Source organism: Triticum aestivum, chromosome 4B, assembly GCF_018294505.1.
Source record: "Triticum aestivum cultivar Chinese Spring chromosome 4B, IWGSC CS RefSeq v2.1, whole genome shotgun sequence".
NCBI classification, from domain to species: Eukaryota; Viridiplantae; Streptophyta; class Magnoliopsida; order Poales; family Poaceae; genus Triticum; species Triticum aestivum.
Genome location: NC_057804.1, coordinates 479,918,229 through 479,940,222, shown reverse-complemented (window position 1 = coordinate 479,940,222; position 21,994 = coordinate 479,918,229).

The window sequence follows — 21,994 nt, the reverse complement described above, 5'->3', positions numbered from 1 at the left end:
ACCCTTGACGAAAGCACTTCTGTGACGCGCGATTTGTTGTCATGGAAGTGGACACTTCCGTGATGATAATTTTGGTAATGTCATGGAACACTTCTACGACAGCACAGGATGACTATCTTGATTCTGTCATAAAATCGTCATGGATGTACATGCATGACAAAAAACGCGACCTACTGTGACAAACACGTATCATCACGGAAGTGTATTTTTTTGTAGTGTGTGTCGGTTCCCCTTCTGTCACTGGGATCAAGCACCGTAAGATCGAACCCATCACAAAGCACCTCCTCCCATGGCAAGAAAAATTGATCTAGTCGGCCTAACTAAACCAAAGATTCGAAAAAGAAATACGAGGCTATAAGTAATCATGCATATAAGAGATCAAAAGACTCAAATAACTTTCATGGATAAAAACATAGATCTGATCATAAACTCAAAGTTCATCGGATCCCAACAAACACACCGCAAAAAGAGTTACATCAAATAGATCTCCAAGAGACCAGTGTATTGAGAATCAAATGAGAGAGAGGAAGCCATCTAGCTACTAACTACGGACCCATAGGTCTACAATGAACTACTCACGCATCATCGGAGAGGCACCAATGAGGATGATGAACCCCTCCGTGATGGTGTCTAGATTGGATCTGGTGTTGCTAGAACTTGTGGTGGCTGGAATTGATTTTCGTCGACTCCCCTAGGGTTTCTGAAATATTGGGGTATTTATAGAGCAAAGAGGCGGTGCAGGAGGCCATCGAGGTGGGCATAACCCACTAGGGCGTGCCTGGGCCCCCAAGCGTGCCCAGGTGGGTTGTGCCCCCCTCAGGGCACCCCTCTCATACTTCTTTTTCCCATCTGGCGTCTTTTGGTCCAGAAAAAATCACCAAAAAGTTCTGCTACGTTTGCACTCCGTTTGGTATTGATTTCCTGTGAAGTAAAAAACAAGCAAAAAACAGCAACTGGCCCTGGGCACTATGTCAATAGGTTAGTCCCAAAAATGATATAAAGTTGCTATAAAATGGTTGTAAAACATCCAATGATGATAATATAACAACATGGAACAATAATGAAAGTAAAAGAATATTATTTGGCAGGGAGAGGGGTGATTCTGAACTCTGGGGATATAACTCTTTTGCGAGCTAGGTTTCCCATGTTATACAGTATGTGTAATCATCAGGAATCACAATAGCTGCATTCCGAAACTATGTTGGTGATGATCTCTTCAGGAGACGTCTTCATCCTCCCCTTATGGAACAGTGGAGGGAGCTCAAGAATTTAGTGGACTCTTGGTCCCTATCTTGTGAACTAGATCAGATTATTTGGACTCTAGAAAAGAAAAAAGACTTCTCGACCAAATCGGTCTATGCTTATCTGGAAAGACACCTAGCAGGTTGTGACTATAGATGGATTTGGAAAGCCAGGCTTCCTCTCAAGATCCAAATCTTCTTATGGCAGCTATTCCAGGATGCTATTCTGACCAACGAGGTCATGAAAAATGAAATTAGGTTGGTAATCCCAGATGTTCATTTTGCAGCGATAAAGAAACTTCTCAATATTTATTTTTTATTTGTCCAGTTGCTAGGGTAGTTTGGAGGACTGTTGGGTGTGTGCTGGGCAACGAACTATGTCGGAACAACCTCTGGCAATTCTTCTCCTGGTGTTATGTCTTTTACCAAATGCAGAAAAAAATTATATATTTGTCCTTGCTGCGATGTGTTGGGAGATTTGGAATTGCCGCAACCAAGTTACCTTTGAGCAGAAAAAACTTAGGACCCCTTTTGATGTGGTGTTCTCAGCTTGTGGATTTCTAACTTACCGGGAAGGTGTGATGACTGGAGTTGATTGTGAAGCCATGGAGCGAGGAGCTAAGATGCTCAGGACGAACGCATTGACTATGATGAAGATCCGTGTGGCTCCAGCTAGTCCAACGATGGACTAAAAAAGCTCTTCTCGTTGTTGTTATGGATGTCTTCCTATGCGTCTTTTCGTGTCCTATTACTTTGATGATCAGTGCTCCTGCGTAAGCTTTTGTTTGGTTAAAATTGTTACTGGTTTAGGTTGGTTTGGTTTGAGGTGTCACTGGTTTTTTGCCCCACGGTGAGTCGCTCGATGACGAGTGCTTATAGTGGGTTTCCTAGTGATGCCCTGAACCTGCTTTCCCCTTTCTAGTATCCTTAAAACTGCTGGTATAGACTGGTAAAATGTATTTCCATTATGCTAATTAATGGAAAGGGGTTATTCCCGGTTCAAAAAAAATCTCCTAAGCCGATAGCCGGAGAGATCTCCCATCTAGATGCCGTACATGCCCTCCATGGACGCGGCGTTGGCCAAAGCCTAGCAGCACATGTATGAACAAACGAAATGGAATGCATATCATGTCATTGAGAAAGAAAGATTTGAATGTACTCCAAATTGTGTACGACTAAGCATAAAGTTGAATCTGCTTACCGCATCTTTGTTAGTCCAATGGTAGCAGGAGGAAGGCAAATTCTGTGTTATGATCCTTTTGCGAAAGTTGAGTCAGATCTGACCCTGGTTCAAAAGTTTCTCGAGATCTGACTCTTTTTCCACTGTCATCGTTGATGGCGGTAGGGTATAACAGCCTACCACCGAGGTCCTCAACGGTAGAGATGCATGTCCGACCGCAAAAAAAAATCTAAGTATCAAATAAAGTGCTTGTACCCACCTACCGCCGGGCACCTCGGTGGTAGGGTTGCACAGGCTACCGCTAGCCTGTTTGGCGGTAGGGCTGCACTATGCTGACACGGATAAGTTGCCTACCACCAGGGGCATCTGCAGTATGCTGGTATACCCTGCCGTCTTTGACCCTGGTGGTAAGAAAATGGTCAAATCCCGAATTTTTTTCAAACTAGGGTTAGATCTGGCTCAACTTCAGAGTGGGAAGGTCATCCTTCATCATCGACATGATTCTATAAAGGAAGCATGTGCAGGTCCCAACCTTCTTCCCAGTCCACTGGGAAGGGCAGATTACCCTTCACCATTGACACTTTCCACTCCCAAAGCATGCATGTGAAGGTCGCGGCATTCTGCCGGCGGAATGGTGTGGAGTGCATAGGACGAGAGCGAGCGCTAAGCATAACAAGGTTGATGGAAGGTTGGAAAGCTCCATCTGCACACTTGGAAACTCGAGAGTGAGCTAGCTAGCTATGTTACACGGCGAACCGAGTGGCTATCTCAGGCGTCATAATATACGGTTGTGGTGTGATAACCCACAAGTATAGGGGATTGCAACAGTTTTCGACGGTAGAGAATTCAAACCAAATTTATAGATTCAACACAAGGGGAGCCAAAAAATATTTGCAAGTATTAGCAGCTGAGTTGTCAATTCAACCACACCTGGAGATTAAATATCTGCAGCAGTATGATCAGTAGCACCGTAGTATGATAGTTTTGATAGCAGCAGTAACAGTAATAGTAGCAATGGTTTTGTAGTAGTTGTGATAGTAGCAGTAGCAATAGTAACCTAGCAAGAACAATATATGGAAAATTCATAGGCATTGGATCAGTGAATTTGTTGGATGATATTCATCATGTAATACTAATAACTTAGGGTGATACGGTACTAGCTCCAGTTCATAAATGTAATGTAGGCATGTATTCCATAAATAGTCATACGTGCTTATGGAAAGAACTTGCATGACATATTTTGTCCTACCCTCCCATGGCAATGGGGTCCAAATGGAAACTAAGGGATATTAAGGCCTCCTTTTAATAGAGAACCAGAACAAAGCATAAACACATAGTGAATACATGAACTCATCAAACTATGGTCATCACTAGAAAGTATCCCCACTTCTGTCACTCCGGGGTTTGCGGATCATAAGACGTAGTAGGTGACTATAACTTGCAAGGTCGGATCTAGAACAAAGATATAATGGTGATAACATAAACGGTTCATATATGAAATCATGGCCGGGCCCAAAGTGACAAGCATTAAGCATGGCAAAGTCATAGCAACATCAATCTCAGAACATAATGGATACTAGGGATCAAGCCCTAACAAAACTAACGTGATTACAAGATGAATCTCATCCAACTTCCTCACCGACCAGCGGGCCTATGAAGGAATTACTCACTCCCGGTGGAGAGCATCATGGAGTTGGTGATGGAGAAGGGTTGGTGACGACGAAGATCGGAGATCCCCCTCTCCGGAGCCCCAAACGGACTCTAGATATGGCCTCCCGGTGAAGAACACGAGGCGGCGGAGGCTCCGTCTCATGAAACTTGACAATTGTTTCCCTAATTTTTTTTCTCCGAAAATGTGAATTTATAGCATCGCAGATAGGGTCAGCAGGGCCACCAGGTGGGGACAACCCACCTAGGCTCACCGGAGGGGGCGCGCCCTGGTGGATTGTGCCCACAAAGGTCCCCTCCTTCCGGTGGTTCTTGGCTCCAGTAATTGTCTTTTATTATATAAAAAATCCTCGCAAAGTTTCGTTCCAATCCGAGAACTTTTATTTCTGCACAAAAACAACACCATGGTAGTTCTGCTGAAAACAACGTCAGCCCAAGTTAGTTTTATTCAAATCATGCAAATTAGAGTCCAAAACAAGAGTAAAAGCGTTAGAAAAGTAGATATGATGGAGACGTATCAACTCCCCCAAGCTTAAACCTTTGCTTGTCCTCAAGCAATTCAGTTGATAAACTAAAAGTGAAAAAGAAAAACTTTTACAATCTCTTTTGCTCTTCTTTACATAAATAAGCTTAAGTAGCACCCAGATTTTTAGCAAAGATTATAACTAACCATGTCAACAATAACTCTTAAAAATTATATTAGCTCATATCAATGGCATAATCAACTAGCGAGTAATAATAAGATATCTCAAACAACAACACTTTGTCAAAACAACCATGATATAATAGACAATAGTGGTATCTCGCTAGCCCTTTCTGAGACCGCAAAATATAAATGCAGAGCACCTCCAAAGTGCAAGCAGCGACTAAACATTGTAATTCATGGTAGAAAAGATCCAGTCATGATGCACCCAATATTAGCTACACACAATGCATGAGGATGACAATAGTGCTCTTAGGTCTGGCGCTTATTTGAGAAGGTGATGACTCAACATATAAGTAAATATATAGTCCCTTCGCAGAGGGAAGAAATGATTTGCAGTGGTGCTAGAGCTCATATATTTTTAAACAGAGATAAATGAAATTTTGAGAAATGCACCCTTCTTGTTTACTTCGCGACCATTAGTTATCGATATCTTCCATGCTAAACACATCAGTGGCGGTTCCCAAGCGAAAATGGAAAGGTTACTCCCCCTCCACCAACAAACACACTCCGCGGCTAACCAAATCCACGTGTATCGTCCGTACCAACACCAGTCCTGGGGGATTTTTGTTTAATTATTTGCAAGTTGATTTTCGGGACTGGGAATCCCTATTACCGCCCCTCTCGTGCAAGGACGAGTGAATAAACACTCATCATGAGAATAACCCGCTTAGCATGGAAGATACCGACTACCTAGTGTCACTCTATGAACAATCCAGGCACACAAAAAGGATATTTATTTGAAGTTTTTAGAGGTGGCACATGCAAATTTACTTAGGACGGCAGGGTAATACCGCATATAGGTAGGTATGGTGGACTCATCTAGAATAACTTGGGTTTCAGGATTTTGATGCACAAGCAGTATTCTCGCTTAGTACAGGCGAAGGCTAGCAAATAGGTTGAGAAGCACCCAGCTAGAGAGCAAAAACGGTCATGAACATGCATTATGCATAAGTAACATTGGATACTAGCATGAGTAGGATATGAACACCATGAACATAAATATCATAGAGACTATGTTGGTTTTGATTCAACTATACATTCATGAACATGTGCCAAGTCAAGCCACTCGAACATTCAGAGGAGGATACCATATCATCATACTACATCACAATCATTTTAATGCAATGTTGACATCCAAGATAAAACATTATCCACTCCTAGCTACTTAAGCATCGCATGAGAAACTACAATCTCTAATTTTCATTGCAAACATGTTTGATCATAATAGGTTGAATCATGTATACTAGGTTAAACATATTTATAAAAATAGAACAAGTTGAGTTCATACCCGTTTCTCTCTGCTACCGCCAGTTCATCAAATATCGTCATTATTGCCTTTCACTTGCACGACCGAATGATATGAAAATGATAATAGTGCAAGAGTGTTGTGGACTAAGGTGCAACCTGCAAACATTTTATTCAAGATGAGAAGACAACGCAATTTGAGCTCTTTGTTAGATCAACAATAATGCATATGAGAGCCACTCAACATTTTCTTCGTGGTCTTCTCCTCGGTATGATTCAATAAGAAGAAAAGAAATTCAGAGAAACACACAGAAATATTTCTGGAGTTTTTGATTTTTCTAAAAGAAAGCAGATTAAAGAAAGGAGAAAATCAAAAACAAGAAAAACTATTTACACGGGAAAGCTCCCAACAAGCAAAAGAAGAACAAGGAAATATTTTTGGGTTTCTTTTAAACACTACAACTAAGAAAACCAAAAAAGAAGTAAGCAACATTTTTTGGATTTTCTCAAAGTTTTTCAAACACACAAGCAGAAAGTGAGAAAATAATTCTAACATGGATGATACAATGAAAAAGTGTGGACACCAACAACTGCAGTGAAATGTGTAAACATGAATGTAATGTCGATGGAAATACGTACTCCCCCAAGCTTAGGCTTTTGGCCTAACTTGGTAATCACCACTCGAAGTAGTCATTCGGTCCCACGTTGAAGTGCTGGGGAGCGGGCACCTAAGCGTCCCACTCTTTAGGCTCCTCCTCAGCTGTCGCCTGGTTGTTCCTGTAGGTGATGTAATCCTCTGGCATGATCCTGTATCCGCCCTGGCAATAGAATCAAACAAGGCAGGTGCAGGCAACGTAATAATATCATGGCTATTCTCACCAAAAACCAGGTTATAAGTGTTGGAAATATTCCCTAGAGGCAATAATAAATTAGTTATTATTATTATATTTCCTTGTTCATGATAATCATTTATTATCCATGCTATAATTGTATTGATAGGAAACTCAGATACATGTGTGGATACATAGACAACACCATGTCCCTAGTAAGCCTCTAGTTGACTAGCTCGTTGATCAATAGATGGTTACGGTTTCCTGACCATGGACATTGGATGTCGTTGATAACGGGATCACATCATTGGGAGAATGATGTGATGGACAAGACCCAATCCTAAGCCTAGGACAAAGATCATAGTTTGTATGCTAAAGCTTTTCTAATGTCAAGTATCATTTCCTTAGACCATGAGATTGTGAAACTCCCGGATACCGTAGGAATACTTTGGGTGTACCAAACGTCACAACGAAACTGGGTGGCTATAAAGGTGCACTACATGTATCTTCGAAAGTGTCTGTTGGGTTGGCACGAATCGAGACTGGGATTTGTCACTCCGTGTGACGGAGAGGTATCTCTGGGCCCACTCGGTAGGACATCATCATAATGTGCACAATGTGATCAAAGAGTTGATCGCAGGATGATGTGTTACGGAATGAGTAAAGAGACTTGCCGGTAACGAGATTGAACAAGGTATCGGCATACCGACGATCGAATCTCGGGCAAGTACAATACCACTAGACAAAGGGAATTGTATACGGGATTGATTGAGTCCTTGACATCGTGGTTCATCCGATGAGATCATCATGGAACATGTGGGAGCCAACATGGGTATCCACATCCCGCTGTTGGTTACTGACCGGAGAATGTCTCGGTCATGTCTGCATGGTTCCCGAACCCGTAGGGTCTACACACTTAAGGTTCGATGACGCTAGGGTTATAAAGGAAGTTTGTATGTGGTTACCGAATGTTGTTTGGAGTCCCGGATGAGATCCCGGACGTCATGAGGAGTTCCGGAATGGTCCAGAGGTAAAGATTTATATATGGGAAGTCCTGTTTTGGTCACCAGAGAAGTTTTGGGTTTTTTCGGTAATGTACCGGGACCACCGGGAGGATCCCGGGGGTCCACCAAGTGGGGCCACCATCCCCGGAGGGCTGCATGGGCCAAGTGTGGGAGGGGACCAGCCCCAGGTGGGCTGGTGCACCCCCCCACAAGGCCCAAGGCGCAGGGAAGAGTGGGAGGGGGCAAACCCTAGGGCAGATGGGCCCTAAGGCCCACCACAGGTGCGCCTCCCCTCTTCCCCCTTCTGGCCGCCACCCAGATGGCATCTGGGGGCTGTCGCTACCCCTAGGGAGGGAACCCTAGAGGGGGCGCAGCCCCCTCCCCTCCCCCTATATATACTTGAGGGTTTTGGGGCTGCCAACAGATGAGTTTGACCTCTCCCTGGCGCAGCCCTACCTCTCTTCCTCCTCCTCTCCCGCGGTGCTTGGCGAAGCCGTGCAGGATTGCCACGCTCCTCCACCACCACCACGCCGTTGTGCTGCTGCTGGATGGAGTCTTCCTCAACCTCTCCCTCTCTCCTTGCTGGATCAAGGTATGGGAGACGTCACTGGGTTGTACGTGTGTTGAACGCGGAGGTGCCGTCCGTTCGGCACTAGGATCTCCGGTGATTTGGATCACGACGAGTATGACTCCTTCAACCCCGTTCTCTTGAACGCTTCCGCTTAGCGATCTACAAGGGTATGTAGATGCACTCTCCTTCCCCTTGTTGCTAGTCTCTCCATAGATAGATCTTGGTGACTCATAGGAAAATTTTGAATTTCTGCTACGTTCCCCAACAGTGGTATCAGAGCTAGGTCTATTGCGTAGATTCTTTGCACGAGTAGAACACAAAGTAGTTGTGGGCGTTGATTTTGTTTAATATGCTTACCGTTACTAGTCCAATCTTGTTTCGACGGTATTGTGGGATGAAGCAGCCCGGACCGACCTTACACGTACACTTACGTGAGACAGGTTCCACCGACTGACATGCACTTGGTGCATAAGGTGGCTAGCGGGTGCCAGTCTCTCCCACTTTATCGGAACGGATTCGATGAAAAGGGTCCTTATGAAGGGAAAATAACAATTGGCATATCACGTTGTGGTTTTGCATAGGTAAGAAACATTCTTGCTAGAAACCCATAGCAGCAACGTAAAACATGCAAACAACAATTAGAGGATGTCTAACTTGTTTTTGCAGGGTATGCTATGTGATGTGATATGGCCAAGAAGAATGTGATGAATGATATGTGATGTATGAGATTGATCATGTTCTTGTAATAGGAATCACGACTTGCATGTCGATGAGTATGACAACCGGCAAGAGCCATAGGAGTTGTCTTAATTTATTGTATGACCTGCATGCCATTGAACAACACCATGTAATTACTTTACTTTATTGCTAACCGGTAGCCATAGTAGTAGAAGTAATAAGTTGGCGAGACAACTTCATGGAGACACGATGATGGAGATCATGGTGTCATGCCGGTGACGATGATGATCATGGAGCCCCGAAGATGGAGATCAAAAGGAGCAATATGATATTGGCCATATCATGTCACTATTTGATTGCATGTGATGTTTATCATGTTTATGCATCTTATTTGCTTAGAACGATGGTAGTAAATAAGATGATCCCTCATTAAAATTTCAAGAAAGTGTTCCCCCTAACTGTGCACCGTTGCGAAAGTTCGTCGTTTCGAAGCACCACGTGATGATCGGGTGTGATAGATTCTTACGTTCACATACAACGGGTGTAAGCCAGATTTACACACGCGAAACACTTAGGTTAACTTGACGAGCCTAGCATGTACAGCCATGGCCTCGGAACACAAGAGACCGAAAGGTCGAGCATGAGTCGTATGGTAGATACGATCAACATGAAGATGTTCACCGATGATGACTAGTCCGTCTCACGTGATGATCGGACACGGCCTAGTTGACTCGGATCATGTAATCACTTAGATGACTAGAGGGATGTCTATCTGAGTGGGAGTTCATTAGATGAACTTAATTATCCTGAACATAGTCAAAAGATCTTTGCAAATTATGTCGTAAGCTCGCGCTTTAGTTCCACTGTTTAGATATGTTCCTAGAGAAAATATAGTTGAAAGTTGACAGTAGCGATTATGCGGACAGTAGAAAGCTTATGTCCTTAATGCACCGCTCAGTGTGCTGAACCCCAAACATCGTCTGTGGATGTTGCGAACATCGGACATACACGTTTTGATAACTACGTGATAGTTCAGTTAAATGGTTTAGAGTTGAGGCACCAAAGACGTTTTTCGAAACATCGCGGAACATATGAGATGTTTCGAGGGCTGAAATTGGGATTTCAGGCTCGTGCCCACGTCAAGAGGTATAAGACCTTCGACGATTTTCTTAGCCTGCAAACTAAGGGAGAAAAGCTCAATCGTTGAGCTTGTGCTCAGATTGTCTGAGTGCAACAATCACTTGAATCGAGTGGGAGTTGATCTTCCAGATGAGATAGTGATGTTTCTCCAAAGTCATTGCCACCAGGTTGCTAGAGCTTCGTGATGAACTATAACATATCAGGGATAGATATGATGATCCTTGAGGTATTCGCGATGTTTGACACCGCGAAAGTAGAAATCAAGAAGGAGCATCAATTGTTGATGGTTGGTGAAACCACTAGTTTCAAGAAGGGCAAGGGCAAGAAGGGATACTTCATGAAACGGAAAATCAGCTGCTGCTCTAGTGAAGAAACCCAAGGTTGAACCCAAACCCGAGACTAAGTGCTTCTGTAATAAGGGGAACAGCCACTGGAGCAGAATTACCCTAGATACTTGGTAGATGAGAAGGCTGGCAAGGTCGATAGAAGTATATTGGATATACATTAAGTTAATGTGTACTTTACTAGTACTCCTAGTAGCACCAGGGTATTAGATACCGGTTCGGTTGCTAAGTGTTAGTAACTCGAAATAAAAGGCTATGGAATAAACGGAGACTGGCTAAAGGTGAGCCGACGATATGTGTTGGAAGTGTTTCCAAGGTTGATATGATCAAGCATCGCACACTCCCTCTACCATCGAGATTGGTGTTAAACCTAAATAATTGTTATTTGGTGTTTGCGTTGAGCATAGACATGATTGGATTATGTCTATCGCAATACGGTTATTCATTTAAGGAGAATAATGGTTACTCTGTTTATTTGAATAATACCTTCAATGGTCTTGCACCTAAATGAATGGTTTATTGAATCTCGATCGTAGTGATACACATTTTCATGCCAAAAGATATAAGATAGTAATGATAGTACCACCTACTTGTGGCACTGCCATGTAAGTCATATTGGTATAAAACGCATGAAGAAGCTCCATGTTGATGGATCTTTGGACTCACTCGTTTTTGAAAAGTTTGAGACATGCGAACCATGTCTATTGGTGTATACGCATGAAGAAACTCCATGCAGATGGATCGTTTGGACTCACTTGATTTTGAATCACTTGAGATATGCAAATCATACCACATGGGCAAGATGACTGAAAAGCCTCGTTTTCAGTAAGATGGAACAAGATAGCAACTTGTTGGAAGTAACACATTTTGATGTGTGCAGTCCAATGAGTGCTGAGGCATGCAGTGAATATCGTTATGTTCTTACTTCACAGATGATTCGAGTAGATGTTGAGTATATTTACTTGATGAAACACAAGTCTGAATTATTGAATGGTTCAAGTAATTTCAGAGTGAAGTTGAAGATCATTGTGACAAGAGGATAAAATGTCTATGATATGATCATAGAGATGAGTATCTGAGTTACGAGCTTTGGCACGCAATTAAGACATTGTGGAAATTGTTTCACAATTAATACCGCCTGGAACACCATAGTGTGATGGTGTGTCCGAACATCATAGTTGCACCCTATTGGATATGGTGCGTACCATGATGTCTCTTATCGAATTACCACTATCGTTCATGGGTTAGGCATTAGAGACAACCGCACTCACTTTCATAGGGTACCACGTAATTCCGTTGAGACGACACCGTTTGGAGAAACCTAAGTTGTCGTTTCTTAAAAGGTTTGGGGCTGCGACGCTTATGTGAAAAAGTTTCAGGTTGATAAGCTCGAACCCAAAGCGGATAAAATGCATCTTCATAAGACACCCAAAACAGTTGGGTATACCTCCTAATTCAGATCCGAAAGCAATAGGGATTGTTTCTTGAATCGGGTCCTTTCTCGAGGAAAGGTTTGTCTCGAGAATTGAGTGGGAGGATGGTGGAGACTTGATGAGGTTACTGAACCATCACTTCAACCAGTGTGTAGCAGGGCACAGGAAGTTGTTCCTGTGGCACCTACACCAATTGAAGTGGAAGCTTATGATAGTGATCATGAAGCTTCAGATCAAGTCACTACCGAACCTCGTAGGACGACAAGGACGCGTACTGCTTCGGAGTGGTACGGTGATCCTGCCTTGAAGGTCATGTTGCTAGACAAACAATGAACCTACGAGCTATGGAGAAGCGATGGTGGGCCCATATTCCGACAAATGGTTAGAAGCCATGATATCCGAGATAGGATCCATGTATCAGAACAAAGCATGGACTTTGGTGGACTTGCCCGATGATCGGCAAGCCATTGAGATAAATGGATCTTCAAGAAGAAGACGGACGTGGACGATAATGTCACCATCTATGAAGCTCGACTTGTGGCAAAGAGTTTTTCACAAGTTCAAGGAGTTGACTACGATGAGATTTTCTCATCCGTAGCGAAGCTTAAGTCCGTCGGAATCATGTTAGCAATGGCTGCATTTATGAAATCTAGCAGATGGATGTCAAAACGAGTTTCCTTACCAGTTTTAGTAAGGAAAGGTTGTATGTAATACAATCAGAAAGGTTTTGTCGATCCTAAGGATGCTAAAAGGTATGCTAGCTCCAGCAATCCTTCTAAGGACTGGAGTAAGCATCTTGGAGTTGGAATGTACGCATTGATGAGACGATCAAAGATTTTGAGTTTATACAAAGTTTATGAGAAACTTGTATTTCCAAAGAAGTGAGTGGGAGCACTATAGAATTTCTGATGAGTATATGTTGTTGACATATTGTTGATCAGAAATGATGTAGAATTTCTGGAAAGCATATAGGGTTATTCGAAAGGTGTTTTTCAATAGAAAACCTAGATTAAGCTACTTGAACATTGAGCATCAAGATCTATAAGGATAGATCAAAATGCTTAATAATACTTTCAAATGAGCACATACCTTGACATGATCTTGAAGGTGTTCAAGATGGATCAGTCAAAGAAGGAGTTCTTGCCTGAGTTGTAAGGTATGAAGTTAAGACTTAAAGCTCGACCACGGCAGAAGAAAAGAGAGAAAGGACGAAGGTCGTCCCCTATGCTTTAGATGTAGGCTCTACAGTATGCTATGCTGTGTACCACACCTGATGTGTGCCTTGCTACATACCTGGAAAGAGAGTACAAAGGTGATCAAGGAGTGGATCACTAGATAGCGGTCAAAGTTATCCTTAGAGGAATAAGGATATGTTTCTCGGTTATGGAGGTGATAAAGAGTTCGACGTAAAGAGCTGCGTTGATGCAAGCTTTAACACCTATCCGAATGACTCTGAGTAGCAAACCGGATACGTATAGTGGAGCAACCATTTGGAATAGCTCCAAGTGGAGCGTAGAAGCAGCATTTACAATATGACCTAGAGATTTGCGAAGTACATACGGATCTGAATGTTACAGATCCGTTGACTAAAACCTCTCTTACAAGCAAAACATGATCAAACCCCAGAACTCATTGAGTCTTAATCACATGATGATGTAAACTAGTTTAGTGACACTAGTAAACTCTTTGGATGTTGGTCACATGGCGATGTGACATGTGAGTGTTAATCACATGGCGATGTGAACTAGATTATTGACTCTAGTGCAAGTGGGAGACTGTTGGAAATATGCCCTAGAGGAAATAATAAATTAGTTATTATTATTATATTTCCTTGTTCATGATAATCGTTTATTATCCATGCTATAATTGTATTGATAGGAAACTCAGATACATGTGTGGATACATAGACAACACCATGTCCCTAGTAAGCCTCTAGTTGACTAGCTCGTTGATCAATAGATGGTTACGGTTTCCTGACCATGGACATTGGATGTCGTTGATAACGGGATCACATCATTGGGAGAATGATGTGATGGACAAGACCCAATCCTAAGCCTAGTACAAAGATCATAGTTCGTATGCTAAAGCTTTTCTAATGTCAAGTATCATTTCCTTAGACCATGAGATTGTGCAACTCCCGGATACCGTAGGAATGCTTTGGGTGTACCAAACATCACAACGTAACTGGGTGGCTATAAAGGTGCACTACAGGTATCTCCGAAAGTGTCTGTTGGGTTGGCACGAATCGAGACTGGGATTTGTCACTCCATGTGACGGAGAGGTATCTCTGGGCCCACTCGGTAGGACATCATCATAATGTGCACAATGTGATCAAAGAGTTGATTGTGGGATGATGTGTTATGGAACGAGTAAAGAGACTTGCCGGTAACGAGATTGAACAAGGTATCGGCATACCAACGATCGAATCTCGGGCAAGTACAATACCGCTAGACAAAGGGAATTGTATACGGGATTGATTGAGGCCTTGACATCGTGGTTCATCTGATGAGATCATCATGGAACATGTGGGAGCCAACATGGGTATCCAGATCCCGCTGTTGGTTATTGATCGGAGAACGTCTCGGTCATGTCTGCATGGTTCCCGAACCCGTAGGGTCTACACACTTAAGGTTCGATGACGCTAGGGTTATAAAGGAAGTTTGTATGTGGTTACTGAATGTTGTTCGGAGTTCCGGATGAGATCCCGGTCGTCACGAGGAGTTCCGGAATGGTCCGGAGGTAAATATTTTTATATGGGAAGTCATGTTTTGGTCACCGGAAAAGTTTCGGGTTTTTTCGGTAATGTACCGGGACCACCGGGAGGGTCCCGGGGGTCCACCAAGTGGGGCCACCATCCCCGGAGGGCTGCATGGGCCAAGTGTGGGAGGGGACCAGCCCCGGGTGGGCTGGTGCGCCCCCCCCCCCCCCACAAGGCCCAAGGCGTAGGGAAGAGTGGGAGGGGGGGCAAACCCTAGGGCAGATGGGCCCTAAGGCCCACCCAAGGTGCGCCTCCCCTCTTCCCCCTTCTGGCCACCACCCAGATGGCATCTGGGGGCTGACGCCACCCCTGGGGAGGGAACCCTAGAGGGGGCGCAGCCCCCTCCCCTCCCCCTATATATACTTGAGGGTTTTGGGGCTGCCAACAGATGAGTTTGACCTCTCCCTGGCGCAGCCCTACCTCTCTTCCTCCTCCTCTCCCACGGTGCTTGGCGAAGCCCTGCAGGATTGCCACGCTCCTCCACCACCACCACGCCGCTGTTCTGCTGCTGGATGGAGTCTTCCTCAACCTCTCCCTCTCTCCTTGCTGGATCAAGGTATGGGAGACGTCACCGGGCTGTACGTGTGTTGAACGCGGAGGTGCCGTCCGTTTGGCACTAGGATCTCCGGTGATTTGGATCACGACGAGTACGACTCCTTCAACCCCGTTCTCTTGAACGCTTCCGCTTAGCGATCTACAAGGGTATGTAGATGCACTCTCCTTCCCCTTGTTGCTAGTCTCTCCATAGATAGATCTTGGTGACTCGTAGGAAAATTTTGAATTTCTGCTACGTTCCCCAACAATAAGGAACATCCATAGTAGTGTTCTCTCCATCAATAAAGTGATGGTGTGCCATAGCATGGCGATCTAAGTAAACCTTGGGCAAGGGATAGTCATGCTGGAGTATCTAAATATTAAAGTGACTCGCTAAACGAGTAGCAAAAATACCGCTATGAATTTTACCCTTGCTCCTGGTAAGGTGAGGACGGTGTGCGATAATGGCCCCTAGGGTTGTAGGTGTTATCATCGTAAAGTGCACGGCGTAGGACAACAAAATCGGGAGCACTAAGCGCACCAACCTTCTCTCTGGCAAGTAAACACTTCGCGATAAATAGAGCAAAATAGTGCACAGAAGGAAACTGCAAGCTAGTGGCAGTGACACTCGACACCCCTCTCTCATCTCCCACTGACAGAGTACGATAAAAGTCCTCGAACTCTGTTGGCCTAGGCTCTATAATTTCCTTGTCAGAAGGGATCAAGCATATATCACAAAATTCAGTAAGTGGTATCTGACGGGTTTCAACATATAAATTAAACTGCCCCTCAGGAGGGTTATTCCTACTTAGAAAATGAAAGCTTTGCACAAAGGAATTTGTAAGGATATGATATTGTTCACACTCAGTTGCGATGAAGTCAGTGAGGCCAGCATTAGCAGCAAATTGTGCAAACTCTTGACTGATCCCGGCACCATCCATGAAGGGGTTATGCGGCCATTCGCATGGCCACACCTCCGCCATTCTCCGAGCACGGAGATTGTTGTAAGATGACTCCCCAATGACTCCCTTAGAGTTCTTCTTGGAAGCAAACTTCCTCAAGGAACTCATCTTATTCCTATAGATAAAATTCTGAAATTTTCAGTCCATAAAATATTCAACCAAACTTCACAAGATTGATAGCAACTACTCATAAGGATGCATAGAGGCCATTTCAAGCATTCAAACTACTTAGAACTCTAAGAATTCAACATGCAAGCTCATCTACAGCAGCACCAAGAGTAGCTAATTATTCAAAATATAAACCACTAAAGCAAAAACTAATTGGACCAATGGAGGATTCACATACCAAGTAGCAATTCCCCAAAACAGTTTCAGGAACGGAGCTTCGAGCAAAGAGATCGAAATCCGCGTGTTTGAGAGTAAGAACGAGAGAGTGAGAGAGAGAGAGAGAGAGAGCAATGGTGAATTTTTTCTGGAGGTAGGTGATGACATGGGCTCAAGAGATAAGTGAGGGGGCCGACGCGGGGACCACAACCCACCAGGGCGCGCCTGGGGATGCTGGCGCGCCCAAGTGGGTTGTGCCCACCTGGAGTACCCCCCTCTGATGTTATTTGCACTAAATATTCTTAAATAATCAGAAGAAAAAAATTGTATTAATTTTTCAGGGCACTCTGAGCACTTCTATTTTTGGGTCATTTTTTATTGCACGGGAAATTCAGAAAACAGGCAAGACATGGTATTTTTTTTATTTAACTAAGAAAAACGGAAAACAAAAGTTGGAAATAGAAAGTGTGCTTACTAAATTCATCAACTTCATACCTCTCAAAAATGATTCATCAACAAGGTTGATCAAGTCTTATTAACAACCACTTTCGATTGGCATGAAACCGAAGAACTTTCGTAAAACACTAAGTTACCTCAACGGAGATATGCATGTCCCAAACAATGAGAATTTCATATTTATTTTTGGCAGTAGGTAGAGGTTGTTGAAAACTTCCAATAGTGATTATCCGAGATTTTTCAATAACATTAGTACCATTCACTTGGAATTGTTTTTCAAGAAAGTGCACCATATGCTCATTACCATTGATATGAAAAGTGACCTTGCTTTTATTGCAATCAATAACAGCCCCTGCAGTATTCAAGAAGGGTCTACCAAGGATAATCGACATGTTGTCATCCTCGGGCATCTCAAGTATAATAAAGTTAGTCAAGATAGTAACATTTGCAACAACAATAGGCACATCCTCACAAATACCAATAGGTATGCCAGTTGATTTGTCAGCTATTTGCAAAGATATTTCAGTAGGTGTGAGTTTATTCAAATCAAGCCTTTTATATAAGGAGAAAGGCATAACACTAACACCAGCTCCTAAATCACACAAAGCAGTCTTATCATAATTTCTTTAATGGAGCAAGGTATAGTTGGTATTCCCGGATCTCCAAGTTTTTTAGGTACTCCATCCTTAAAAGAATAATTAGCAAGTATAGTGGATATTTCAGCTTCAGGTATTTTCCTTTTATTAGTGATGATGTCTTTCATATATTTTTCATAAGGGGCCATCTCTAAAATATCAGTCAAGCGAGTACGCAAAAAGATTGGCCTAAGCATTTCAACAAAGCGTTCAAATTCCTCATCATACTTTTTCTTAGTTGAATTAGGTGGAAAGGGCATAGGTTTTTGAACCCATGGTTCTCTTTCCTTACCATGTTTTGTAGCAACAAAGTCCCTTTTATCATATCTTTAATTCTTGGGTTGTGGGTTATCAAGATCAACAGTTGGTTCTATTTCAACATCATTATCTGGTTCTTTTTCATTGTTTGGTTGGTTGTCTTCATGAACCTCATAATTATATTTTTCATTATTAGTAGATGAGTTTTTATTACTAGAATGAGTTTCAGCATCAGAAATAGAAACATCATAATTAGATTTAGGAGCTTTTTCTATCTCGGGTTCACTAGAGGTATGCAAAGTCCTATCATTTTTCTTTTTCTTCTTCTTTTTAGATGGACTAGGTGCATTGGAGTTATTCCTTTGTGAATCATGTTCAATTCTTTTTGGGTGTCCCTCAGGATAAAGTGGTTCCTGAGTCATTTTACCTCCTCTGGTTGCTACTCTAAAGCAAAGTCATGTATGTTGTTGTTAATTTCATCAAGCAATTCTCTTTGATATTTAGCAACTTGTTCTAGTTGAGTTTGAACCATAGAGGCATGTTTTCCTACACCTCTAACATCATTTGAGATTCTAAATAAAAAGTCACTCAAGCGAGCAATCATATCAGAGTTGTATTTCAATTGTTTCATAACATTTGCATTGAAGTGATCTTTCTTTCTAATGTACAAACTCATAAAGGCATTGACTAGGATGCATATTATAAGGATTTTCATTCTCATTGAATTTCATTAGATAATTTACCTCTACCACCTTAGGTGGTGGTGGTGTTTCAAACCCATGTATTTCTTCAATAGGAGGTAAATTTTTGACATCCTCACCTTTAATACCTTTTTCCTTCATAGATTTCTTTGCCTCTTGCATATCTTCCGGACTGAGATATAAGATACTCCTCTTCTTTGGAGTGGGTTTATGCGGTGGTTCGGGAAGAGTCCAATCATCATAAATTTTCAATATGTTATTCAATAATTCCTCAGCTTGTCCAACAGTTTGTTCCTGAAAACACAACCAACACAACTATCTAGGAAATCCGTAGAAGCATCGGTTAGTCCATTGTAGAAGGTATCAAGTATTTCATTTTTCTTAAGTGGATGATCAGGCAAAGCATTAAGAAATTGGAGAAGCCTCCCCCAAACTTGTGGAGACTCTATTCTTCAATTTTCACAAAGTTAAATATTTCCTGTAAGGCAGCTTATTTCTTATGAGCAGGAAATATTTTTCAGAGAAGTAGTAAATCATATCCTGGGGACTACACACACAACCAGGAGCAAGAGTATTACGCCAAGTCTTAGCATCACCCTTTAATGAGAACGGAAATAATATGAGGATATAGTAATAACAAATCTTTTCATCATGAGCAAATAGGGTGGCTATATCATTCAACTTAGTAAGGTGTGCTACTACAATTTCAGTTTCATAACCATGGAAAGGATCAGATTCAACCAAAGTAATTAACTCTGGGTCGACAGAGAATTCGTAATCTTATCATCAACAAAGATAGGTGAAGTTGCAAACTAAGGATCACATTTCATTTTAGCATTTAAATTCTTTTCTTTATACTTGCATAATAATTTTTTCAGATCATCTCTATCCTTACAAGCAAGAATATCTCTAGTTATCTCTCCATCCATAACATAACCCTCAAGAACTTTAGGAAATTCATATCTAGGAGAGCTAGGTCTAGCAGGTGTTTCAAGATTTTCAATTTAAAGTACTTCATCAATTTTAGTGATCTCATCAGTCTCAACATTTTCTTTCTCTCTAATTCTAGCAATTTGTTCATCAAGAAAATCCCCTAGTGGAACATCATCATCAAGCAAGGTACTAGCATCATCATGAGTAGCATTCATAGAAGTAGCATCATCAATAACTTGTGACCTATTAGGATTAATAGCAGGTGTTGCAAGTCTACTCATAACAGAAGGTGAATCAAGTATAGAGCTAGATGGCAGTTCCTTACCTCCCCTTGTCTTAGAGGGAAATATCTTAGTCTTGGTATCCTTTAGATTCTTCATAGTGATAAATTGATAAAAATCCCAAGTGACTCAACAAATATAGCTATGCTCCCCTGCAACAGTGCTAGAAAAAGGTCTTGATAACCCACAAGTATAGGGGATCACAACCGTTTTCGAGGGTAGAGTATTCAACCCAAATTTATAGATTCAACACAAGGGAAGCCAAAGAATATTTGCAAGTATTAGTAGTTGAGTTGTCAATTCAACCACACCTGGAGACTAATTATTTGCATCAGTATGCTCAGTAGTTGCTACGTCTTGAGCTTGTGTTGGTTTTCCTTGAAGAGGAAAGGGTGATGCAGCAATAGTAGCGTAAGTATTTCCCTCAGTTTTTGAGAACCAAGGCATCAATCCAGTAGGAGGCTCCTCAAAAGTCCCACGCACCTACACAAACAAACAAAGAACTCGCAACCAACGCAACAAAGGGGTTGTCAATCCCTTCACGGCCACTTGCGAAAGTGAGATATGATAGAGATAGTATGATAAGATAAATATGTTTTTGGTATTTTATAATATAGATTGGAAAAGTAAAGATGCAAATAAAAGTAGATTGAAAGCATATATGATAAAAGATAGACCCGGGGGCCATAGGTTTCACTAGTGACTTCTCTCAAGATATCATAAGTATTACGGTGGGTGAACAAATTACTGTCGAGCAATTGATAGAAAAGCGAATAATTATGAGATTATCTAGGCATGATCATGTATATAGGCATCACGTCCGCAACAAGTAGACCGACTCCTGCCTGCATCTACTACTATTACTCCACACATCGACCGCTATCCAGCATGCATCTAGAGTATTAAGTTCATAAGAATAGAGTAACGCATTAAGAAATATGACATGATGTAGAGGGATAAACTCAAGCAATATGATATAAACCCCATCTTTTTATCCTCGATGGCAACAATACAATACGTGCCTTGCAACCCTTTCTGTCACTGGGTAAGGACACCGCAAGATTGAACCCAAAGCTAAGAACTTATCCCATGGCAAGAAAGATCAATCTAGTAGGCCAAACCAAACTGATAATTCGAAGATACTTGCAAAGATAACTCAATCATACATAAAAGAATTCAGAGAAGATTCAAATATTTCTCATAGATAAACTTGATCATAAAGCCACAATTCATCGGATCTCGACAAACACACCGCAAAAAGAGTTACATCAAATAGATCTCCACAAGAGAGGGGGATAACATTGTATTGAGATCCAAAAAGAGAGAAGAAGCCATCAAGCTAATAACTATGGACCCAAAGGTCTATGGTAAACTACTCACAACGCATCGGAAGGGCTATGGTGTTGATGTAGAAGCCCTCCATGGTCGATTCCCCCTCCGACGGAGCGTCGGCGAAGGCTCCAAGATGGGATCTCGCGGATACAGAAGGTTATGGCGGTGGAAATTGTTTTTCGTTGGCTCCCTAGATGTTTTCAAGGTACGTAGGTATATATAGGAGGAAGAAGTACGTCGGTGGCCGCTCGAGGGGCCCAGGAGACAGGGGCACACCCAAGAGGGGTGGGCGCACCCTCCTATCTCCTAGACGCCTCGATTGCTTCTTGACTTGCACTCCAAGTCCTCTGGATCACGTTCGTTCCAAAAATCACGCTCCCGAAGGTTTCATTCCGTTTGGACTCCGTTTGATATTCCTTTTCTTCGAAATACTGAAATAGGCAAAAAAACAGCAATACGGGATGGGCCTCCGGTTAGTAGGTTAGTCCCAAAAATGATATAAATGTGTAAAATAAAGCCCATAAACATCCAAAAGGGGTAGTATAATAGCATGGAACAATAAAAAATTATAGATACGTTGGAGACGTATCAAGCATCCCCAAGCTTAATTCCTGCTCGTCCTCGAGTAGGTAAATGATAAAAATAGAATTTTTGATGTGGAATGCTACCTAGCATAATTCTCAATGTAATTTTCTTTATTGTGGCATGAATGTTCAGATCCAAATGATTCAAAATAAAAGTTCATATTGATAAAAGAAATAGTAATACTTCAAGCATACT